Source organism: Triticum aestivum, chromosome 2B, assembly GCF_018294505.1.
Source record: "Triticum aestivum cultivar Chinese Spring chromosome 2B, IWGSC CS RefSeq v2.1, whole genome shotgun sequence".
Taxonomy (NCBI): Eukaryota; Viridiplantae; Streptophyta; class Magnoliopsida; order Poales; family Poaceae; genus Triticum; species Triticum aestivum.
The window spans coordinates 521,769,522-521,796,826 of record NC_057798.1 but is presented as its reverse complement, the minus strand read 5'-3'; positions in this window follow the sequence as shown (position 1 = coordinate 521,796,826).

Genomic DNA, 27,305 nt, shown 5'->3' with positions numbered 1-27,305 from the left:
CTAAATTTTTGCAATAAGTATATGAGTTCTTTTGACTAATGTTGAGTCCATGGATTATACGCACTCTCACCTTTCCGCCTTTGCTAGCCTCTTCAGTACCATGCATTGCCCTTTCTCACCTTGAGAGTTGGTGCAAACTTCGCCGGTGCATCCAAACCCCGTGATACGATATGCTCTATCACACATAAACCTCCTTATATCTTCCTCAAAACAGCCACCATACCTACCTATCATGGCATTTCCATAGCCATTCCGAGATATATTGCCATGCAACTTCCATCAAGATATTCATGACATACATTACTTTTTTCATATTGCCATTGCATGATCATGTAGTTGACATCGTATTCGTGGCAAAGCCACCATGCATTATTTTTCATACATGTCACTCTTGATTCATTGCACCATCCCGGTACACCGCCGGAGGCATTCATATAGGGTCATATCTTGTTCTAAGTTTCGAGTTGTAATCCTTATGTTGTAATCAATAGAAGTGTGATGATCATCATTATTAGAGCATTGCCCGAACAAAAAAAAGAAAAAAAGAGAAAGGCCAAAAGAAAAAAGAAGGCCCAAAAAAATAAAATAAATAAAAAGGGCAATGCTACTATCTCTTTTTCCACACTTGTGCTTCAAAGTAGCACCTTGTTCTTCATGTAGTGAGTCTCATATATTGTGCTTCAAAGTAGCACCTTGTTCTTCATGTAGTGAGTCTCGTAAGTTGTCTTTTTATACTAGTGGGAATTTTTCATTATAGAACTTGGCTTGTATATTCCTATGATGGGCTTCCTCAAATGCCCTAGGTCTTCATGAGCAAGCAAGTTGGATGCACACCCACTAGTTTTCTTTTGTTGAGCATTCATAGCTCTAGTGCATCCGTTGCATGGCAATCCCTACTCCTCATGTTGACATCAATTAGTGGGCATCTCCATAGCCCGTTGATTATCCTCGTCAATGTGAGACTTTCTCCTTTTTTGTCTTCTCCATACAATCCCCTTCATCATATTCTATTCCACCCATAGTGCTATATCCATGGCTCATGCTCATATATTGTTGAAGGTTGAAAAAGTTTGAGATTATTTAAGTATGAAACAATTGCTTGGCTTGTCATCGGGGGTATAAAAGTTGGGAACATCTTTGTGTGACGAAAATGAAGCATAGCCTAACTATACGATTTTGTAGGGATGAACTTTCTTTTGCCATGCTATTTTGAGAAGACATGATTGCTTTGATTAGTATGCTTGAAGTATTATTATTTTATATCAATATGAACTTTTGTCTTGAATCTTTCGGATCTGAATATTCATTAAGAAGATTTACATTGAAATTATGCCAAAGTATCACTCCGCATCAAAAATTCTTTTTTATCATTTACCTACTTGAGGACGAGCAGGAATTAAGCTTGGGGATGCCTGATACGTCTCCAACGTATCTATAATTTTTGATTGCTCCATGCTACTTTATCTACTGTTTTGGACTATATTGGGCTTTATTTTCCACTTTTATATTATTTTTGGGACTAACCCATTAACCGGAGGCCCAGCCCAGAATTGCTGTTTTTTGCCTATTTCAGTGTTTCAAAGAAACGGAATATCAAACGGAGTCCAAACGGAATGAAACTTTCGGGAACGTGATTTTCTCACCGAACGTGATCCAGGAGACTTGGACCCTGCTCCAAGGAACAAAAGAGTCGGTCAGGAGGGTGGGGGCGCCCCCCTAGGGCGCGCCCCCCTACCTCGTGCCCCCCTGTTGCTCCACCGACGTACTCCTTCCTCCTATATATACCTATGTATCCCCAAACGATCAGAACAGGAGCCAAAAACCTAATTCCACCGCCGCAACCTTCTGTATCCATGAGATCCCATCTTGGGGCCTGTTCCGGAGGTCTGCCGGAGGGGGCATCCACCACGGAGGGCTTCTACATCAACACCATAGCCCCTCCGATGAAGTGTGAGTAGTTTACTTCAGACCTTCGGGTCCATAGCTATTAGCTAGATGGCTTCTTCTCTCTTTTTGGATCTCAATACAATGTTCTCCCCCTCTCTCGTGGAGATCTATTCGATGTAATCTTCTTTCTGTGGTGTGTTTGTTGAGACCGGTGAATTGTGGGTTTATGATCTAGCTTATCTATGAATAATATTTGAATCTTCTCTGAATTCTTTTAAGTATGATTGAGTTATCTTTGCAAGTCTCTTCGAATTATCCGTTTGGTTTGGCCAACTAGATTGGTAGTTCTTGCAATGGGAGAAGTGTTTGGCTTTGAGTTCAATCTTGCGGTGTCCTTTCCCAGTGACAGAAGGGGCAGCAAGGCACATATTGTGTTGTTGCCATCGAGGATAACAAGATGGGGTTTTTATCATATTGCATGAATTTATCCCTCTACATCATGTCATCTTGCTTAAGGTGTTACTCTGTTTTTAACTTAATACTCTAGATGCATTTGGATAGCGGTCGATGAGTGGAGTAATAGTAGTAGATGCAGAATCGTTTCGGTCTACTTGTCTTGGACGTGATGCCTATATACATGATCATACCTAGATATACTCATAACTATGCTCAATTCTGTCAATTGCTCAACAGTAATTTGTTCACCCACCGTAGAATATCTATGCTCTTGAGAGAAGCCACTAGTGAAATCTATGGCCCCCGGGTCTATTCTCATCATATCAATCTCCATCACTTTATTACTTGATTTGTTTTTACTTTGCCTTTTACTTTTCACTTTGCATCTTTATACCAAAAATACCAAAAATATTATTTATCATCTGTATCAGATTTCACTCTCGTAAGTGACTGTGAAGGGATTGACAACCCCTAATCGCGTTGGTTGCGAGGAGCTATCGTTTTGTGTAGGTACGAGGGACTTGTGCATGGTCTCCTACTGGATTGATACCTTGGTTCTCAAAAACTAAGGGAAATACTTACGCTACTTTGCTGCATCATCCTCTCCTCTTCGGGGAAATCCAACGCAGTGCTCAAGAGGTAGCAATATGCTATTGTGTTCCCTATATTTGCAGTGGTGGCAAACTTTCATGCCTAGTGGATGTAATATGTGTAATAGCCGTGATAGCCTAGCGTAAGTTGCTTGCTTATTTATTTCCTTGTTGTCTTGTTTATTTGTTTGCTTGTAGTCAGTGCAGTTCTTTTTCCGCGGTTTGCTAGTGGCTGTAATAACCTATTTTTTAAAACTAGGCCACAATAACCATGGGCTAATATTTACTGTAGTGACTGAGGGATTCCTGGATAAGGGGGTATCCGGACAGCCGGACTATGTACTTTGGCTTGACTGTTGGACTATGAAGATACGAGATTGAAGACTTCGTCCCGTGTCCGGATGGGACTCTCCTTTGCATGGAAGGCAAGCTTGGCGATTCGGATGTAGTTCTCCTTCTATGTAACCGACTTTGAGTAACCCAAGCCCCCTTCGGTGTCTATATAAACCGGAGGGTTTAGTCCGTAGGACAAGGACAATCATACCATAGGCTAGCTTCTAGGGTTTAGCCTCTACGATCTCGTGGTAGATCAACTCTTGTAATACTCATATTATCAAGATCAATCAAGAAGGAAGTAGCATATTACCTCCATCGAGAGGGCCCGAACCTGGATAAAACATCATGTCCCCAGTCTCCTGTTACCATTAGCCTTAGGCGCACAGTTCGGGACCCCCTACCCGAGATCCGCCGGTTTTGACACCGACATTGGTGCTTTCATTGAGAGTTCCTCTGTGTCGTCGTTGTAAGGCTCGATGGCTCCCCTAATCTTCAACAACGCGGTCCAGGGTGAGACTTTTCTCCCCGGACAAATCTTCGTGTTCGGCGGCTTCGCACTGCGGGCCGACTCATTTGGCCATCTAGAGCAGATCGGTAGCTACACCCCTGGCCATCAGATCAGGTTTGGGAACTTGAATTATACGGCCGATATCCACGGAGACTTGATCTTCGACGGATTCGGGCCTGCATCGGAGGCATCGAACAGTCACGACGAGCATGACTTAAATCTGCTATCGGACAGTATTCAGGATATTGCCCCTGCAGCCGCTCCGGACCTAAATCCGAGGCAGATCGCGTCGACCGAGGACAGGTGGATGGACCCCGCCACGGAGGCCGCATACTCTTCAGTGGTAGATCCAAACACAGACTCCACTGTTAAGGGGATCTGCTTCACCGGACCCCCGGACCTATGTCCGGACGTGGGTTCCGAACTGCGAGTGCCCGGGCACATCAAGCCCAATTGGGTTCCTGTAATGAAGTTCACTGCCGCGGACATCTTTCAGCACTCCCCCTTCGGTGATGTGCTAAACTCATTAAGGTCTCTCTCTCTCTCTGTCAGGAGAGTCCTGGCCGAACTATGTCCGGCTCGAGTGGGAAGCAGGCGACGAAGAAACTCGTTACCCACCCACCACCCACTTCATAGCCACGGTCGATGATTTGACCGACGTGCTTAACTTCGACTCCAAAGACATCGACGGTATAGACGACGATGTTGGGGAAGAACAGGAACCATCGCCCACAGGGCACTGGACTGCCACGTCTTCATATGATATATATATATATGGTGGACACCCCCAAACAAAAAAATGGCGACGAGGCAATAGATAACCCCTCAGGGAAGAAATCAAAGCATGGGTGTCATCGGTGCCGCTCTAAGCCCCGCCACAGGAACACCGGCGCTGGAGAAGAAAACAATCCAGATGGCTCCAAAGAGGAATACAATCCTGATTAGCCTACCTTCGAGCAGGCCGAACAAGAACACGGGTAGGTCAGCCCAGATGAATAGGTGATAGACAGATACTTGGAGGACGACAACTACATGCCTCCCTTCGAAGACGAGGTGAGCCTCGGTGATGACGAATTCGGCGTACCGGAGGATCCTATAGAGCAGGAGCGCTTTAAGCGCTGGCTTATAGCCACTGCAAGAAGCCTGAAAAAGAAGCAGTAGCAGCTCCAAGCTGATCAAGACCTGCTCGCAAACAGATGGACTAAGGTCCTAGTGGCCGAGGAATACGGACTCGAGCCCCCTACCAAGGGTTACCCAAAACATAAGTTGCTACCTCAGATAGAGGAAGAGGCCATATAGCCTACACTGCCAGCACAAGATGAGGCTGACCGGCCATCTCGTGGCCGGGATAAAACAATGTACTAGCCCGCACCCCCACGCCAGTTCACTATGGCCCGGGGCAAAATGCAGGACCTGCGAGACATATTGGAAAACAACGCAGGACAACCAAGATCGATCTACGGATCACGGGGGCGCGCCACCGCACATGACGATAACCGTCATGCCGGATACACTAACAATAAATCCGGCCGGGCCGAACATAGCCGATCAGATTTAGTCGGACTGCGTCGTGACATAGCCCGGCACTGAGGTGCCGCACACCCCCTCTGCTTCACTGATGAAGTAATGGATCATGAATTCCCAGAAGGGTTCAAACCTGTCAACATAGAGTCATACGATGGCACAACAGACCCCGCAGTGTGGATCAAAGATTTCCTTCTCCACATTCACATGGCTCGCGGTGATGACCTACATGCCATCAAGTATATCCCCCTCAAGCTTAAAGGGCCAGCCAGACATTGGCTGAATAGCCTGCCAGCAAACTCCATCGACAGTTGGGAAAATCTTGAGGATGCATTCCTCGATAACTTCCAAGGCACCTACATGCGACCACCGGATGCTGATGACTTAAGCCACATCACCCAACAGCCCAGAGAGTCAGCCAGAAAATTCTGGACTCGTTCCTAACTAAAAAGAACCAAATTGTCGACTGTCCGGACGCCGAGGCCCTGGCGGCCTTTAAGCATAATATCCGCGACGAGTGGCTCGCCCAACACCTCGGCCAAGAAAAACTGAAGTCCATGGCGGCCCTCACGACACTCATGACCCGCTTTTGCGCGGGCGAGGACAGCTGGCTGGCTCGTAGTAACACCACTCCAGGAAACTCCGGCACTTCAGATGTCTGTGACAGTAACGGAAAGCCATGACGCAATAGACATAAGCGTTGGAATAATGGCGACAATGCCGAAGACATGACAGTCAACGCCGGATTCAGCAACTCTAAATCCGTTCAGCGGAAAAACCCGTTCAAAAGAAACAATCCGGGATCGTCCAGCCTAGACCGCATACTCGATCGCTCGTGCCAGATTCACGGCACCCGCGACAAACCAGCCAATCACACTAACAGAGATTGTTGGGTGTTCAAACAGGCCGACAAGGTGAACACCAAAAACAAGGACAAGGGGCTACACAGCGATGACGCCGAGGAGTCCCGGCGTCCGAACACTGGGGGACAGAAGAAATCCCACCCCCCAGGTTAAAATGGTAAACACGATCTATGCCACCCACATCCCCAAACGGGAACGAAAGCGTGCACTTAGGGACGTCTATGCGATGGAGCCAGTCGCCCCAAAGTTTAACCCATGGTCATCCTTCCCGATCACCTTTGATCGTAGGGACCATCCTACCAGCATCCATCATGGCGGCTCAGCCGCATTGGTCCTTGACCCAATCATCGACGGATTCCATCTCACGCGAGTCCTCATGGACGGTGGCAGTAGCCTGAACCTGCTCTATCAGGACACAGTGCGCAAAATGGGCATCGATCCCTCACGGATCAAACCAACCAAAACCACCTTTAAAGGTGTAATTCCAGGGGTAGAGGCCCGCTATACGGGCTCAATAACACTAGAAGTGGTCTTCGGATCTCTGGATAATTTCCGAAGCGAGGATTAATCTTTGATATCGTCGCTTTCCGTAGTGGCTATCATGCAATACTAGGACGAACTACGTTCGCTCGATTCAATGCGGTACCGCACTATGCATACCTCAAGCTCAAAATGCCAGGCCTCCGCGGGGTTATAACACGAAACACAGACCGCTCCCTCCATACGGAAGAGCACACTGCGGCCCTTGCGGCAGAAGTGCAAAGATGCCTTCTTTGACAGACAACCCAGTCGGCAATAACAACCCCGAACACCGTCAAGCGAGTCCGGAGCACCCCGCACCAGGATGGTCAGGCACACCAAGAGCTCGATTAGCAATCCAGCCTCCGCCCTAGACCCATTGAGGAGGCATTTGTGCCACGCGTACATAATTACGCACTAAAAATACCATGGGCATATGCGGAGGCGAGTCAACGATGCAGCTCACAATGCGGTTTAGCCTCCACAAGGCCCCACTACCTTCTACTTTCTTTCTTTTCAGGACCCTACTTTCGGGCAGCCCCTTCAAAGAACCGAACTACCGGATTCATCACTGGGGGGAACACCAAGGAGGCAAGAGGCTTTGCACACAAGGGAATACCCAGGTAGTCTCTTTCAAATGATCGTTATACCTGTTTTTACATACCCACATGCAGCCTGCCCTTGGACAGGAGATGTCAAATAGTCCTATTCGTTTCTGCGTAATGCATTAATTGTACACATATGCCTTGCCGTATTATCCAAATAACAATGGGAAATAGTATATAGTGTCAACTTCTTATTACAATCTTCATATTTTCCCTTGAATATTATTTAAATGTTGGATCCGTACACTTTGGTACGATCAGTTCGCCAGGGGCTTTTTATTGAGTCCTATAACCTGGCAATAAAAGTTCGAACACTTTCGATAGTGCGGCACCCCGAACTTATAGAATTATATGCATCAGCTCTAAATCATGTCTTGGTCAATAGTTGGGTTAGCCCGGCTCCCTTGTTTTGGTACCTTACGTTCCGCTATATCGTCTAAGGTAGCACAAGGAGAACTACTGCGATTGTGTCCCGGTTCTTCCGAACGAGCACCTCAGTAGAGAAAGCCGAAAACTGACTGTCATGATGCAGCGAGAATTGGTCGCTGTTCGAGAGGTACTAAATCCTTAAAGATTTTTTCTGCTTAAGGCGATGAATCAGCCTTGTCCGATTTAGGCGTGTATAGCGCCCCAGTTCGGCCTTCCGAATACTAGGGGATTCGCCGAAATTTAGAATTATAGACTTCTATGGCCAAGTGAGAGTTATAAAGCCGTATAGTCTGATTCCCTCGTTCGCTGCGCTGAACACCTCCTTAGAGGACCAAGAACTTGGATAAAGAGTGTTTGGGTTTTCCACGAACACCCCAGTACTAGCTACACGGGGGCGGTAGCCGACGACTGGCCTACTCTTAGAATTTTATAAACGGCCGCACAGAAGGTAATATTTTATATCACCAAAGTGTTATATAACATACACGAGCTTGTTCTCATATTACAAGGACGACTGGAGTCCATTCACTCAAAAATTAAGTTCTTGGTGCATTCATCGGCCACAAGGCGAGTGCCTTTCATAAAGCCATCATAATATTTCTCGGGGCAGCGGTGCTCCTTACCCTCCGGGGGTCCGTCCTCACCAGCTTCTCAGCGTCCAATCTGGCCCAATGCACCTTCGCATGGGCAAAGGCCCGGCGGGCACCCTCAATACAGACGGACTGCTTGATAACTTCCAGCCGCAGACAGGCACTTACCATCCGCTTTATAAGGCCGAAGTAGCTATCGGGCAGGGGCTCACCAGGCCACATACGGACTATGAGGTCCTTCATGGCCAATTCGGCCGCCCGGTGGAGTTCGACCAACTGCATCAGTTGGTCACTCAGAGACATTGGGTGTTCGGCTCCAGTATACTAGGACCAGAACAACTTCTCCGTCGAGCTCCCCTCTTCGGCACGGTAGAACTCCGCGGCATCTGATATGCTGCATGGCAGATCAGCGAACGCCCCTGGAGAGCTCCAAATGCGGGTGAGTAAAAGAAATGTCTCCTCCACATGCTTGCTTTGCATAATAAATGCCTTACCCGTCGCTATCTTCTTGGCCACCTGGATTTCCTGGAGGGCCTTTTGGGCTTCGGCCTTGGCATCTTTCGCACTCTCGAGGGCTTTGGCAAGCTCGGACGCCTGCGTCTTGAAGTCATGCTCCAAGGACTCGAACTTCTTGCCGAACTCCTGGAGCTCTTCCTATACCTCCCCCACCCAAGCATCTTGCTTCTCACGCTCGGTGCGCTCAGTGGCCGCCTTGGCCTCGGCTACGGACAACGCTTTCTTCAGGGTTGCCACTTCGGTCGCCGCCCCTATTAAAAACCATGACGCTTTTTGTTAGCACCACCATTTTTTCTTTTCTACATGAGACATGAACGGGGTATCACTTACCTTTGTTCTCCTCGAGCTGCCTCTTTATGAGGCCGAGCTCTTCTGTGGCTTGCCCCAGGTCCTGCCTGAGTCCGGCAACCTCAGCTGTGCGCGCAGTGGCGGTCAGCAGCAGCGCCTGCTCATTACCATAGACAAGAACTGTCAGACTCCTGCGGATTAAAAATTGACCCTCTGTTTGGTATTTTTTTCGAAAGACCAAACAGAGTCTTAGGGGCTACTGTCTATTGGGTGATATTTTCTCATACTTTTTCATTACTTACCTCAAAGCCTGTTAGGAGGCTGGTGCAGGCCTCGGTCAACCCGCTTTTGGCGGACCGGACCCTCTCAATCACCGTACCCAGGAGAGTACAGTGCTCTTCATCGAGGGAAGCGCTGCGAAGCACTTCCAGCAAATTATCCGGTGCCTCTGGCTGGGTGGAGTTCGTCGGCACGGCCGGCTCGCCCTCCTTAGCGAGGGGCTGCTCACTTGAATTCGGAACCTGTGAAGGCTCCAGTGCAGTAACTGACGGGGAGCCAGACTTGCTGCGGCTCCTGTCCACATAATCCATGGGGGTCTTACCCCCCATGTGCCCAGCGTCTGGGATTTTGCCTTGGGGCGTCTCCGGAAGCGTCACCCCCTGCTCTGATATCCTTTGGGACAACACCTCGGTGTCATCCACAGGTCATGGGGAGGTGGCCGTCGGGAGCGAATCCATCTCCGACGCACTCAAGGACCCATCCAAAGAGGATGCCCCGAGATTGGACCGGGCCGGACTGCATACACATGATCGGTGTTGTTACGAACCAGAAAGTTAGAGTCACACGAAAATATTATAGAGTGCGGATACTTACGACTTCGCCTGGGGCTTCCCCCTGGGCAGCCACTCCTCCTCGCTGTAGGCGATTGTGGTGGAGTGGTCCGGAAGGGATACCTTTCCCTTCTTCGGCGTCCTAGCCTCCCCCCGAGGGGCATCTTTCCTTTTCTTCTCCCCCCCCCCGGTACAGGGAGGGGGCATTTCTTCGTGTTCCTCCCCGTCTCCATGGGAGGAATCTGCCTCGCCGTCTTCTGACGACAAGTCTACTACGGTCCGGCGCCGGAGACCTTTCCTGGTCCCCGTGGTCACTTTCTTGGACCCTTCGGCCTCCCCGGATGGGGCGGCCCTCTTCTTCTTCTTCTTCTTCTTCTTCTCCCCTTCGTGGGAGGAGTGCGCCTCATCATCATCGAGCGAGGCGTCCGGTGCGACCTCGCGCCGGAGACCCTTTCTGGTCCCCATGGCCATCTTTTCAGCCTTCTTCTCTGGCACCATATAAGGCGCCAGAGCCAGCATCTCCGCCAGGAGTGCAGTTGCTAGATCTTCGGGTAGCGGAGCCGGACAATCGATCTGCTCCGTTGTCTTCACATACTCCTGTTTTGGCAGCATGGTGACTTAAAATCCTCCCACGAACATGCTGGGAAAGGTACATCTTGTGATGGTTAGAGGACTTACCGAATTGGCGAGGCACTTTGCTCTGAGCTCGCGGTCCTCGGAAATGGGAGGAGGAACTTCGCCGGTCTTGAACAACACCTTCCAGGCGTCCTTATGCATCATGTCGAAGAGCTCATGCAGCATCTGGTGTTCGGCTGGATCGAACTCCCACATATTGAATGCCCGTCTTTGACACGGGAGAATCCGGCGGACGAGCATGACCTGGACCATGTTGACAAGCTTGATGTTCTTGTCCCTCATACCTTTGATGCAGGCCTTGAGTCCGGTCAGCTCCACAGGTTCGCCCCAGGCCAAGCCCTTCTTCTCCCAACAAGTGAGCCGCATGGGGATTCCAGATTGGAATTTGGGGGCTGCCACTCAATTGGCGTCACGCGACTCGGTGATGTAGAACCACCCTGATTGCCACCCTTTCACGATCTCCACAAAGGAGCCGTCAAGCCATGTAACATTGGGCATTTTGCCCACCATGGTGCCTCCGCACTCCGCCTGCTGGCCGCCAACGATCTTCGGCTTCACGCAGAAGACTTTTAGCCACATGCCACAGTGGGGCCTGATGCGGAGGAAGGCCTCGCACACGACGATGAACGCCGAGATGTTGAGGACAAAATTTGGGGCCAGATCATGGAAATCTAGCCCATAGTAATACATGAGCCCGCGAACGAACGGGTGGAATGGAAATCCTAGTCCACGGATGAAATGAGGGAGGAATACTACTCTCTCCCGAGACTTTGGGGTAGGGGTGATCTGTCCCTCCGCCGGAAGCTTGTGCGCAATGTTTTCGGCCGGGTATCCGGCCGCCCGAAGCTTGGTGATATCCTCTCCTTAACTGAGGAGGCCATCCACTTGCCTCCCGCTCCGGACATGCTGCGGATGGTCCTACAGAGAAGGTGAGAACTTGGGCGCAGGAGCTCGAGAGTGCGAGAACGGATGAGCAAAGGAGAAAGAAGGCGTGGGTGAAAACAAGGGATCATTATCCCTTTATAAAGACGGTGAGAAAATGTGCGCCTCCCCACTTTCCTGTCAAAACTACTCAGTTTCCAAGCGCCACGATTAATGGCACGGTTGGGTTACCCATACATGTATTGATGAGAATCCCGTGATAAGGGGAACACGATCTCTGCTTTGACAAGACATGCCAAAGAAGCTGCCTCGCAATGTGTGCAGTGGCTGGTTATAAAAAACGGTTCGAATAAAAGCCGGGCCACAGCATGATTTCACGCTATGAGGAATTGTCAGCAGATTAAGTTCATGGATTATTATTCTCTCTATGGTGGTATATGAAATTTGTCTTGCAGAGCCGGACACGGTCCTTGTGTTCGGAATTTATCTTGGAGTATTCGGAGATGGAACCCGCCTTGCAATGCCGAAGACAATCTGCGCGCCGAACTCATCGTTATTGAGGCCTGGTTCAAGGGCTACTGAGGGATTCCTGGATAAGGCGGTATCCGGACAGCCGGACTATGTACTTTCGCCAGACTGTTGGACTATGAAGATACAAGATTGAAGACTTCGTCCCGTGTCCGAATGGGACTCTCCTTTGCGTGGAAGGCAAGCTTGGCGATTCGGATGTAGATCTCCTTCTCTGTAACCGACGTTGTGTAACCCTAGCCCCCTCCGATGTCTATATAAACTCGAGGGTTTAGTCTGTAGGACAAGGACAATCATACCATAGGCTAGCTTCTAGGGTTTAGCCTCTACGATCTCGTGGTAGATCAACTCTTGTAATACTCATATTATCAAGATCAATCAAGCAGGAAGTAGGGTATTACCTCCATCGAGAGGGCCCGAACCTGGGTAAAATATCGTGTCCCCAGTCTCCTGTTACCATTAGCCTTAGACGCACAGTTCGGGACCCCCTACCCGAGGTCCGCCGGTTTTGACACCGACAGTGACACTGGGCCTCCTACGGGGCGTAGAAACAGTGGGCCTTCTACGGGCCATAGAAAAAGTGGGCCTTCCATGGGCCATAGAAACAATGGGCCTTCTACGGGTCATAGAAACAATGGGCCTTCTATGGGTCGTATCATCAATGGGCCTTATACGGGTCATATGATCGATTGGCCAAACATGGGCCAAACAGACCGCATTATGGCCGTAAACGGGCTAGAGTTGGAATCGTCCGTTCATGGGCCGACCATAATGGGCCATCATTAATAGGCCGTATTTGATGACGCTATGAAAACGGCCCGACGTATTAACGAACCACAAACGGGCCGACTATAACCACAAGCTGAATTTGGCCCACAAGCAGAAAATGACAGTAACGGGCCGTAAGTAAACGAATGCTGGAAATGAGCCCAAGAATAAATGGGCTCTGAGAAGGCCGAAAGATAACATGGGCTGGAAACGGCCCAACGGAGTAATGGGCCGTTAATGGGTATAAAGTGATACATTGTTCTTTACCGGCCAGTTTCACCACGGGCCGTTAATGGGTGTAAAGTGATACACTATTCATTATGGGCCAGTTTCACCATGGGCCTTTAATGGGTGTAAAGTGATACATTGTTCATTACGGGCCAGTTTCACCACGTGTCGTTAATAGGCAAAGAGTTACATAGGGCCTCATATGGGCCGAAAGACGTCATGGGCCATACATGGGCCAGAAGTGAAAACAGGCTGGAATCATATTGGATGGCCTAGATGACACTAGTGGGCCTAATTCGGATAGGGCGTAAGGGCCTTGGGTTAGCGGGCTGTACATGGGCTATATGCGAACAGGTCGTTAACATGCTTTTTATGGGCCGGCCCGCCACCTTTTAACCAAGTCAAACGGGCCGGCCTTTTCACAGGAATGGGCCTCTGTTGGGCCGTGCCACGTGTCGACGTATCATAAGAGCCTTCTGTCCAATGAGTGGATGACATCTGTCCCTGCGATGAGCCGACACGTGTTTCCTCCAGCCAATGATGATTTTACACGTGGAAAATTCCCATTGGTCGGGGCTGTTAACGGGTTATCGGATCCAAAACCCGACCCGATAGCTTAACGGCATTCCGTTACGGTGGATGCCACGTGTCGGTCACCCTTGACGAAAGCACTTCTGTGACGCGCGATTTATCGTCATGGAAGTGGACACTTCTGTGATGATAATTTTGATAATGTCATGGAACACTTCTACGATAGCACAAGTATGACTATCTTGATTCTATCATAAAATTGTCATGGATGTACATGCATGACAGAAAACGCGACCTACTGTGACAAACACGTATCATCACGGAAGTGTATTTTTTGTAGTGAATTGACCAGTCAAACGGTCCACATTCAGCAGCGCACATTACCATACGGCCCACCCGTCAGCGCGTATATGAAGGACATAAATGGTAATAAATTAGTGGTCGGTGGGGATTCAAAGTCGTGAGACCTCTGGTTGGCAGTCAGCGGTGGTGGGGGCGTGGTGATTGGGCGGTGGCGTGGGGATCCGGAGAAAAATCTCGGTGCGGGTGGGCCTAGAGGGATGGCCGGGGCGGTGGCGGACCGGTGGTGGGGAGTGGTTTCGGGGCGGGTGGGGCGGCGTGACGGCGTGGGCCGGCCGCGGGCGGCGGTGGCCGGCGGTTCGGCCGGTGGTGGCTGGCGGCTCAGGGGGGGTGGAGGTTGAACATAAACTGCAGGCCCTTGATTTCGTATCCAATGGCTGGAAAATCTACTAACCAGAGATGAAAAAGTCAGTCGAATGACGTGTAGCCTCACCCCGCATGTACACATGAACGCACGCAACACTCGCACGAACACATACACGCATGCAGGTGTGCAACACTGACACGTACACATAACGAACACACGCACGCATGCAGGCGTGCAACACTGACACGTACGCATGCACTCACGAACACACGCACGTACGCATGCATGCATGCAACACTGAAACATACACATATACACGTGCAACACTCGCACGCCTGCATGCACACAACACAAGACGCAAGACACACGTTCAACCTATACGCGCATGCACCCTTTGTTAAGGACATAGATTGTTACAGATATTAATCAATCTTATCTGTGATAAGCAGAACATTGATGTTTGCAGCGGTCTTTATGAAATGTATATATGAAAATTTTAAAATTCTCTTACATTATATAGTAGGCTTATCTACATGAAATAGATGACGTCACACTCAATGAACAATCATTAGTTTATGAAATGCCCGCTTCTAACCACCCTGGCCCACCAAAAGTTCCTCTATCGTGTGTTGCCTGCGTTGGGTCACTGACATGCAGGCCATGTACCCAAACAGCCCACACATCAGTGGAAGAACAACGCGGTGTCATACGTCAGAGTCGAGGGCGCCACTCGCTGCACGCTCGGCTGAACACGCCTCCTTGCCGCATTCAAACGCCTCCATGAAACCTGCACGTGTGGAAGCCTAGAAACCCACTCTAGACACATGTTCGTTCATGACCGGGCCGGCATTAAAACGCAATGCCGGCCGAGCTCCTCCCATCCACCGTCTAGTTAATCTCCTATTTAAACTGGGCCAAACGCCAGCCAAGAATCGCACACCTCCGCCACTCCCCTATCTCCTAGTTTACCATTTTGTCCACTCTTACAATGGCTTACGAAGAGTAGTTATCCCGCATCCAAGACGGCTGGGTGGCCCTCCGAGCCCGCTGGATACGAGCTATGCAGCTCGCTGATCCACCTCCCCCCCTAGCCCGATGGAGCCAGTTACCGCCCCAAGCCGGCGTGCGGTTCAGCAACTCGCCGCTCCAGGCCAGCTCGATGAGGAGCGGCGCACGAGCGTCGTTGCTACCGTCCACGCCGCCGCCTCGTATTGTGCCTCCCGTATCTGCGACCGCATCTCCCGTTTCTGTGGCCGAGACTCCCATGCTGGCGGTCGTGCCGTGCAAGCAGCGATAGAAGCCGGGTGCGTGGAGAGTGACGAGTCAGTGTCTAGCACCTCCGCGTCCACTGCCATCATCAAGGAGAAGTAGAACACGGGAGGGCACTGTTGCTTGGGTCCCATGAAGGCCACCGTGGAGGCGACGGTGATAACCCACACGTATAGGGGATCAATTGTAGCCTCTTTCGATAAGTAAGAGTGTCAAACCCAACGAGGAGCTAAAGGTAGAACAAATATTCCCTCAAGTTCTATCGACCATCGATACAACTCTACGCATGCTTAACGTTTGCTTTACCTAAAACAAGTATGAAACTAGAAGGACTTTGTAGGTGTTGTTGGATAGGTTTGCAAGATAATAAAGAGCACGTAAATATAAACTAGGGGCTTTTTAGATAAAGAAGCAATAAAGTAAATGTAGCGAGTGTGGAAAAGAGGTGGTAGGAGTTGTGAAATTGTCCCTAAGCAATTGACTACTTTACTAGACCGATAGCAAGTTTTATGTGGGAGAGGCATAAGCTAACATACTTTCTCTTCTTGGATCGTATGCACTTATGATTGGAACTCTAGCAAGCATCCGCAACTACTAAAGATCATTAAGGTAAAACCCAACCATAGCATTAAAGTATCAAGTCCTCTTTATTCCCATACGCCATTACCCACTTATCCATGTTTGTGTTTCAGTCACTCACGCAACACAGATAATAAGCAAACCATGAACATATTGCAACACCCTACAGTGGGAATCCCTCATGCTTGTGCGACACAGATAGCACCATAGGACACCAACATAACCACAAGCAAATTAAACCAATCATAGCAATTCACCAATTACCGATAGGACAACGAAAATCTACTCAGACATCATAGGATGGCAACACATCATTGTATAATAATATGAAGCATAAAGCACCATTTTCAAGTAGAGGGTACAGCGGGTTGTGGGAGAGTGGAACGCTGAATATAGAAGGGGGGAAGGTGATGGAGATGTTGGGGAAGATGGCGGAGGTGTTGGTGTAGATTGCGGTGATGATGATGGCCCCCGGCGGCGTTCCGGCGCCACCGGAAGCGAGGGGGAGAGAGCCCCCTCCTTCTTATTCTTCTTCTTCTTCCTTGACCTTCTACCTTGATGGGAGAAGGGTTTCCCCTCTGGTCCATGGTCTCCATGGCGTGGGAGGGGAGAGAGCCCCTCCGAGATTGGATCTATCTCTCTGTCTCTCTCTGTTTCTGCCTCTCAGATTCTGCCCTTTCACCATTTCATATATATCTGGAGATCCGTAACTCCGATTGGATTGAAACCTTCGCCAAGATTTTTCTCCGAAAGTTAGCTTTCTTGCACAAAAGAAGAGCATCAACCGCCTTACGGGGTGCCCACAAGGGTCAGGGGCGCGCCCCCTACCTCGTGGCCCCCCGGGCACCGTCTCGCGTTGAATTTTCTTCCCAAAAATCATAAATATTCCAAATATATTCTTCGTTCGTTTTTATCCCGTTTGGACTCCGATTGATACAGGGTTTCTATGAAACATAAAACATGCAACAAAAAGGAACTGGCACTGGGCACTGGATCAATATGTTAGTCCCAAAAATAGTATAAAAAGTTGCCAAAAGTATATGAAAGTTGAATAATATTGGCATGGAACAATCAAAAATTATAGATACAACAGAGACGTAGCAGCATCCCCAAGCTTAATTCCTGCTCGTCCTCGAGTAGATAAATGATAAAAAAGATAATTTTTGATGTGGAATGCTACCTAGCATAATCTTGATCATGTAATCTAATCATGGCATGAATATTAAGATACGAGTGATTCAAGGCAATAGTCTATCATTTGACATAAAAACAATAATAGTCAGGCATCCCAACAAACAATCATGCCTTTCAAAATATCAATGCTTACAGAATGTTATCCCTACAAAATCTTATAGTCTTGTATGCTCCCTTTTCTTAACACAAGGTACCCCTCATGCTCATCCCGGTGTCAGCCAAGAAATTGGTTCATACTTTTTAACGCGCTTCAGCTTTTTCAACCCTCACGCAATACATGAGCGCAAGCCATGGATATAGCACTATAGGTGGAACAGAATATGATGGTGGAGGTTTATGTGGAGAAGACAAAAAGGGAGAAAGTCTCACATCGACGCGGCTAATCAACGTGCTATGGAGATTCCCATCAATTGATGTCAATGCGAGGAGCAGGGATTGCCATGCAACGGATGCACTAAGAGCTATAAGTGTATGAAAGCTCAAACTTAAACTAAGTGGGTGTGCATCCAACTTGCTTGCTCATGAACACCTCGGGCATTTGAGGAAGCCCATCATCAGAATATACAAGCCAAGTTCTATAATGAAAATTCCCACTAGTATATGAAAGTGATAACTCAAGAGACTCTCTATATGAAGAACATGGTGCTACTTTGAAGCACAAGTGTGGAAAAGGATAGTAACATTGTCCCCCCTTTTTTTGGGGGGGGGGGGGCTTCCCTTTTTTTATTTGGCCTTTCTTTCTTTTTTTATTTGGCCTTTCTCTTTTTTTGGCCTTTCTTTTCAAGGGACAATGCTCTAATAATGATGATCATCACACTTCTATTTACTTACAACTCATGGATTACAACTCGATACTAGAACAAAATATGACTCTATATGAATGCCTACGGCGGTATACTGGGATGTGCAATGATCTAGCATAGCAAAGATATCAAAAAATGGACGAGCCATGAAAACATCATGCTAGCTATCTGATAATCCCCAAGTGCAGGGAATCATCGTAGCAATTTCCAAAGGTGGAAGTGATAAGTATGGAGTGTCGAACCAACAAGGAGATAAAGGTAAGATCAATATTCTCTCAAGTCCTGTCTGCCACTGATATGACTCTACGTACACCGAACGTTTGCTTCCAACTAGATATGAGAAATAAAACTACGTTGTGGGTATGAAGAGGATAACTTTGCATGATATCGGAGAGCTAAAATATAAAAGTAGGTGTTGTTATCATAAAGTTAGAATATATTACTAAATACTATAAATAGGAATGTGGAATAATGATGGACCGGTGTGCGGAATTATCCTAGGCAACTGTTAACAAGACCGGTAGTCGTCATTGCAATTTCATATGAGGGAAAGGCATAAGCTAACATACTTTCTCTTCTTGGATCATATGCACTTTTGATTGGAACTCTAGCAAGCATCCGCAACTACTAAAGATCATTAAGTTAAAACCCAACCATAGCATTAAAGCATCAAGTCCCCTTTATCCCATATGCCACAACCCCCTTACTCGGGTTTATGCTTCTGTCACTCAAGCAACCCACTATAAGCGAATCATGAACGTATTGCAACACCCTACAGTGGGAATCCCTCACGCTTGCATGACACGGAGGGCACAATAGGACAACACCAAAATAAAACATACAACTCGTACCAATCTAGATCATCAATCAACCCAAAGACAAAAGATATCTACTCAAAACATCATAGGATGGCAACACATCATTGGATCATAATATGTGGCATAAAGCACCATGTTCAAGTAGGTATTACAGCGGGTGCGGGAGAGTGGACCGCGTAAAAGAGATGAGGATGGTGATGTTGATGAAGACGATCACCACGGTGATGATTCCCCTCCCGATGGCACTCTGGCGGCACCGAGAGAGAGGAGGAGAGGTCCTCCCCCTTGTGCTTCCTCCTCCATGGCCTCCCCCCTAGATGGGGAGAGGTTCTTCCTCTGGTCCTTGGCCTTCATGGCGATGATGGCCCCTCCGGGATCCTCCTCCATGGCCTCCGGTGATGATGGCCCCCTCCGGCAGGCTGCCAGAGAGGGCCTAGATTGATTTCTCATGGCTACAAAGGCTTGCGGCGGCGTAACTTCCGACCTAGGTTATTTTCTGGAGGTTTCTATATTTATAGGAATTTTTGGCGTCGGTCTCACGTCAGGGGGGTCTCCAATTAGTCCACGAGATAAAGGCCCACGCCCAGTGGGGGTGGGCGCGCCCTCCACCCTCGTGGACAGCCCGGGACTCTTCTAGCCCAACTCTTTTACTCCAGGGGATTCTTTTGGTCCATAAAAAATCATCAAAAATTGGCACGTCGATTGGACTCCGTTTGGTATTCCTTTTCTGTAAAACTCAAAAACAAGGAAAAAATAGAAACTAGCACTGGGCTCTAGGTTAATAGGTTAGTCCCAAAAATCATTTAAGATAGCATATAAATGCATATAAAACATCTACGATGGATAATATAATAGAATGAATACTTCATAAATTATAGATACGTTGGAGACGTATCAGCATCCCCAAGCTTAATTCCTGCTCGTCCTTGAGTAGGTAAATGATACAAGAAATAATTTATGAAGTGTGAATGCTAGCAGGTGCACAAGTTTGATCAATGATAATTTCAATCACCTTTTCTAGCATCATTGTATGTCATAATAGTAGCTCATCTCATAAAACTTTTCATGATCAAGTAACAAGCTATTCACATGTTAAAGTATAGATCATAAACTTTCTTGGAAACTAACAAACAGTCCTCTTAGTCATCAAACAATTGCAATTCATCTTATTTTCAGGAAAGGTCTATGTAAGAGCTTTGATTTAGCAAATCCCACATACTCAACTATCATATAGTCTTTCACAATTGCTAACACTCATGTGATATTTATGGGTTCAAAGTTTTAATCGGACACAGAGAAAGATAGGGGCTTATAGTTTTGCCTCCCAACCTTTTACCTCAAGGGTAATGTCAACAATAATACTTTATGAAAACCTACATCCAAGTGGATATATATATCCGGATCGCTCCAACACAAAGTGCTTGCCAAAGGAAAAAGTGTAAAAAGGAAAGGTGATGATCACCATGACTCTTGTATAAGGGTAGAAGATAAAAGTAAAAGATAGGCCCTTCGCAGAGGGAAGTAGAGGTTGTCATGCGATTTTAAGGTTGGATGCACAAAATCTTAATGCAAAAGAACGTCACTTTATATTGCCTCTTGTGATAGACACCTTTATTATGCAGTCCGTCGCTTTTATTTCTTCCCTATCACAAGTTCGTATAAAGCTTATTTTCTTTGCACTAATAGATCATACATATTTAGAGAGCAATTTTTATTGCATGCACCGATGACAACTTACTTGAAGGATCTTACTCAATCCATAGGTAGGTATGGTGGACTCTCATGGCAAAACTAGTTTAAGGGATGTTTGGAAGCACAAGTAGTATTTCTACTTGGTGCAAAGAATTTGGCTAGCATGAGAGGGAAAGGCAAGCTCAACATGTTGGATGATCCAAGACAATATACTTTATTTCGGATATAGAAAACATAACCCATTAAGTTGTCTTCCTTGTCCAACATCAACCTTTTAGCATGTCATATTTTAATGAGTGCTCACAATTACAAAAGATGTCCAAGATAGTATATTTATATGTGAAATCTCTCTTCCTTCAATATTCTTTCATGAATTGTTCAAGTGACCAACTCTGCGTTTGCTAACTTTCAATAAGTTTACTACCTATACTTATTACATGTGAAGTCATTACTCCCCATGGTATAAGCATATGAAACATATATAAATTCAGATTTATGATATTCAATTCATTCAACCATTTACTCATAGTATATACGTGAAGCATGTGAGCAAATGACAAACTACTCCAAAAGATATAAGTGAAGAACACTGAGTAGTAAAATAATTAACTAGCCATGGGAGGATTCTTTTTCATTCAAGATTTCAGGTCAAATGATTTTATTCAAACAGAAAGTAAATTTGAAAATACGCTCCAAGCAAAACACATATCATGTGACGAATAAAAATATAGCTCCGAGTAAAGTATACTGATAGTTTTGAAGACGAAAGAGGGGATGCCTTCCGGGGCATCCCCAAGCTTAGGCGCTTGAGTCTTCCTTGAATATTACCTTGGGGTGCCTTGGGCATCCCCAAGCTTAGGTTCTTTCCACTCCTTATTCTCCTCATATCAATATCTCACCCAAAGCTTGAAAACTTCAATCACACAAAACTTAACGGAACTTCGTGAGATAGGTTAGTATGATAAAGGGTAAACCATTCACTTTGGTACTCTCAAAGACAAGGTTCATAATTGTTATCACACAATGCCTAGTGTACCATATCATTTCTACAATTTATATTGAGAAATATAAACCATAGAAACTAGAAAACAAGCAAACTATGCAATGAAAACAGAATCTGTCAGAAACAGAACAGTCTGTAATGATCTGAACAACAACCATACTTATGCTACTCCAAAAATTATGAAATAAATTGGTGGACGTGAGGAATTTGTCTATTAATCTTCTGCAAAAAGAATCAACTCAAAATAAATCTTCTGTAAAAAATGGCAGCTAATCCCGTGAGCGCAAAGTTTCTGTTTTTTACAGCAAGATCACATTAACTTTCACCCAAGTCTTCCCAAAGGTCTTACTTGGCAATTTATTGAAACAAAAGCTATAAAACATGATTACTACAGTATCTTAATCATGTAAACACACAAAGACATCAAGGGTAGATATTGGGTTGTCTCCCAACAAGCGCTTTTCTTTAATGGCTTTTAGCTAGGCATGATGATTTCAATGATGCTCACATAAAAGAAAAGAATTGAAACATAGAGAGAGCATCATGAAGAATATGACTAGCACATTTAAATCTAACCCACTTCCTATGCCTAGGGATTTTGTGAGCACATAATTTATAGGAACAAGAATCAACTAGCATAGGAAGGCAAAACAAGTATAACTTCAAAACTTTAAGCACATAGAGAGGAAACTTGATATTATTGCAACTCCTACAAGCATATATTCCTCCCTCATAATAATTTTCAGTAGCATCATGAATGAATTAACAATATAACCATCACATAAAGCATTCTTTTCATGATCTACAAGCATAGAAATTTTTCTACTCTCCACATAAGCAAAATTCTTCTCATTCGGAATAGTGGGATCACTAATTCCTAAAGTTGACACTCTTCCAAACCCACTTTAGATGATAGTATTATTCATACTCCAAAAGATATAAGTGAAGTTCATGGAGCATTCTACAATTAATATAGACTGAAACCAATATCCAAGCTCAAAATATGTAAGTGAAGCACACGAAGCATTCTATAAAACCATACTCAAATGATTTAAGCGAAGCACAAAGAGCAATTCTATAAAATCATACTTAAAAGATATAAGTGAAGCACATTAAGTATTCTATAAATCAATGAAGGGCTATCTCATACTATCATGGTTATTAAAGAAAAATAAAAACACAAAGGACACAAATCATGTGAACAAAACAAAAACCAAGGTATACCGATATTTGTTGAAGAAGAAAGATGGGATGCCAACCGGGGCATCCCCAAGCTTAGATGCTTGAGTATCCTTTGAAATATTTACTTGGGGTGCCTTGGGCATCCCCAAGCTTGAACTCTTGCCTCTCTTTATTCTTCTCATATTGATAGCTCCTCGATCTTCGAACACTTCATCCACACAAAACTTCAACAAAAACTTTGTGAGATCCGTTAGTGTAATAAAGCAAACTACCACTTTAAGGTACTGTAATGAACTCATTATTTATTTATATTGGTGTTAAACCTACTGTATTCCAACTTCTCTATGGTTCATACCCCCCGATACTAGCCATAGATTCATCAAAATAAGCAAACAACACGAGAAAAACAGAATCTGCCAAAAACAGGACAGTCTATAGTAATCTGGAAGTTTAGTAAACTTATGTAACTCCAAAAATTATGAAATAAATATGAAAATTTAAAAAATTGTACATAAGTAATGTTCAAAAAGTTTCAGACCCATTTGACCTTCCAGTAAAAAATGTAAAATCACGCGCTACAGCCAAAGTTTCTGTTTTTGTTCTGCACATAGTAAACAAGCAATCTAATCATCCTAAAACCAAAGCTTGGCACATTATTTTTATAATACAACGGATATATACAAGGGGATAATTATTTACAGAGAAACTTCCATGAAAAATTCTACATTGTTTCTGTGAGCATGAACACAAGTGCTCAAGGTCGACCCTCACTTCTTCAATGCATAACCTTCCAATCACTTCTCTTTTTTGAAAAACTTTTTTAGGCATGAGAGGCAAGTAATTTTTTTTGTATTTTCATTCTTTAATTTTTTTTATGTTTCACCCACAACTAAACAGAAACAAAAAGGAAAAACAAAATCTACTTAGTGAAGAAAGCAAACAAGCACACACGAGAATATCAACCCCACGCTATTGCTCCCCGGCAACGGCGCCAGAAAAGAGCTTGATAATCCCCAAGTGCAGGGAATCATCGTAGCAATTTCCAAAGGTGGAAGTGATAAGTATGGAGTGTCGAACCCACAAGGAGCTAAAGGTAAGATCAATATTCTCTCAAGTCCTATCTGCCACTGATACGACTCTACGTACACCGAACGTTTGCTTCCAACTAGATACGAGAAATAAAACTACGTTGTGGGTATGAAGAGGATAACTTTGCATGATATCGGAGAGCTAAAATATAAAAGTAGGTGCTGTTATCATAAAGTTAGAATATATTACTAAATATTATAAATAGCGAGTGTGGAATAATGATGGATCGGTGTGCGGAATTATCCTAGGCAATTGTTAACAAGACCGGTAGTCGTCATTGCAATTTCATATGAGGGAAAGGCATAAGCTAACATACTTTCTCTTCTTGGATCATATGCACTTTTGATTGGAACTCTAGCAAGCATCCGCAACTACTAAAGATCATTAAGTTAAAACCCAACCATAGCATTAAAGCATCAAGTCCCCTTTATCCCATATGCCACAACCCCCTTACTCGGGTTTATGCTTCTGTCACTCAAGCAACCCACTATAAGCGAATCATGAACGTATTGCAACACCCTACAGCGGGAATCCCTCACGCTTGCACGACACGGAGGGCACAATAGGAAAGCACCAAAATAAAACATACGACTCGTACCAATCTAGATCATCAATCAACCCAAAGACAAAAGATATCTACTCAAAACATCATAGGATGGCAACACATCATTGGATCATAATATGTGGCAAAAAGCACCATGTTCAAGTAGGGATTACAGCGGGGTGCGGGAGAGTGGACCGCGTAAAAGAGATGAGGATGGTGATGATGATGGTGATGTTGACGAAGACGATCACAGCAGCGATGATTCCCCTCCCGATGGCACTCCGACGCCACCAAGAGAGAGGAGGAGAGGTCCTCCCCCTTGTGCTTCCACCTCCATGGCCTCCCCCTGGATGGGGAGAGGTTCTCCCTCTGGTCCTTGGCCTTCATGGCGATGATGGCCCCTCCGGGATCCTCCTCCATGGCCTACGGTGATGATGGCCCCCTCCGACAGGGTGCCAGAGAGGGCCTAGATTGATTTCTCGTGGCTACAGAGGCTTGCGGCGGCGGAACTTCCGATCTAGGTTATTTTCTGGAGGTTTCTGTATTTATAGGAATTTTTGGCGTCGGTCTCACGTCAGGGGGGTCTCCGAATTGTCCACGAGATAGGGGCCCACGCCTAGGGGGGGTGGGTGCGCCCCCCACCCTCATGGATAGCCCGGGATTCTTCTGGCCCAACTCTTTTACTCCAGGGGCTTCTTTTGGTCCATAAAAAATCATCAACAATTGGCACGTCAATTGGACTCCGTTTGGTATTCCTTTTTTGTAAAACTCAAAAACAAGGAAAAAACAGAAACTGGCACTGGGCTCTAGGTTAATAGGTTAGTCCCAAAAATCATATAAAATAGCATATAAATGCATATAAAACATCTACGATGGATAATATAATAGCATGAATACTTCATAAATTATAGATACATTGGAGACGTATCACTATCTTACGATCATGCAAAGCAATATGACAATGAATTCTCAAGTCATGTATATGATGATGATGGAAGTTGCATGGCAATATATCTCGGAATGGCTATGGAAATGCCATGATAGGTAGGTATGGTGGATGTTTTGAGGAAGATATAAGGAGGCTTATGTGTGATAGAGCATATCGTATCACGGGGTTTGGATGCACCGGCGAAGTTTGCACCAACTCTCGAGGTGAGAAAGGGCAATGCACAATACCGAAGAGGCTAGCAATGATGGAAGGGTGAGAGTGCGTATAATCCATGGACTCACATTAGTCATAAAGAACTCATATACTTATTGCAAACGTTTATTTGCCCTCGAAGCAAAGTACTACTACGCATGCTCCTAGGGGGGAGGATGGTAGGAGTTAACCATCGCGCGCCCCCGACCTTCACACAAAGATAAACAATCAAAATACAATGCGCGCCAATTTAGTTACATAGTTAGACCATACGTGCATGCTTCGGGAATCACAAACCTTAACACCAATATCCTTACTAAACACAACCATTTACTAGTAGCTCCCACATATTATCATCTCTATATCACAAAACTATTGCAAGGAATCAAACATATCATATTCAGTGATCTACAAGTTTTATGTAGGATTTTATGACTAACCATGTGAATGACCAATTCCTGTTATCTCTCTAAATAGATATAAGTGAAGCAAGAGAGTTTAATTATTTCTACAAAAAATATGCCCACGCTCTAACAAATATAAGTGAAACAAAAGAGCATTCTATAAATGGTGGTTTTCTATGTGAAGAGAAACAGGCAATCCAAACTTCAAATGATATAAGCGAAGCACATGAAGCATTCTATAAAGCCATACTCAAAAGATTTAAGTGAAGTGCAATGAGCATTCTATAAATCAACCAAGGACTATCTCATACCAGAATGGTGCATAAAAGAAAAGTGAAAATTAAATGCAAAAGATGCTCCAAGACTTTCACATATCGCATCAACGAAACGAATCCAAAAACATACTGATACTTGTTGAAGAAAGAGGGGATGCCTTCCAGGGCATCCCCAAGCTTAGACGCTTGAGTCTCCTTGAATATTTACTTGGGGTGCCTTGGGCATCCCCAAGATTGAGCTCTTGCCTCTCCTCCTTTTCCTCATATCGAGACCTCCTCGATCAAACACTTCATCCACACAAAACTTAAACAGAAAACTCGGTAAGATCCGTTAGTATAATAAAGAAAATCACTACTCTAGGTACTATTGCAAACCAATTCATATTTTGTTTTTGCATTGTGTCTACTGTAATATAACTTTTCCATGGCTTAATGCACTGACAGAAATTGATAGTTTCATCAAAACAAGCAAACTATGCATCAAAAATAGAATATGTCTTAAATAGTGTAGTTTGTAGTAATCTTAACATTCACCATACTTCTGGTACCCCAGAAATTATAAAAAAATAGGAAAAATAAACAATTTGTATAGCAAGACAGTGCAAAAAGTTTCAGAACCGTTTGATGTTCCAGTAAAAAAATGTAAAATCACGCACTACAGCCAAAGTTTCTGTCCTGCACCACACAAACCAACAAGCATTTAAACATCCTAAAGGCAAACCTTGGCACATTATTTTTATAATACAATGGAATTATACAAGGGGATAATTATTTTTGATGAAAAGTTTCTGTAATTAAGATTCACAAAGTTTCCGTGAGCATGAACAAAGTTCAAGGAGCTCCCCCACTTCGACAATGCTTGTCTTTATCACTTTCACTTTCCTTTTTGAAAAGTTTTGGGTTCCCCTCTTTTTTTGTTTTTAGACTATATAAACGCACTCAATAGAAATAAATGACTCTCTAAAACTTCCGAGTTGTCTCCCTGGCATCGCTTTCTTTAAAGCCATTAAGCTAGGCATATAGTGCTCAAGTAATGGCACCCGGATCCCAAGGTATATCAAAGCCAATTTTAATTAGCAATGATTTGTAATTTAGTAGTGAGCACAAAGTAACATATATCAAGCAAGAACG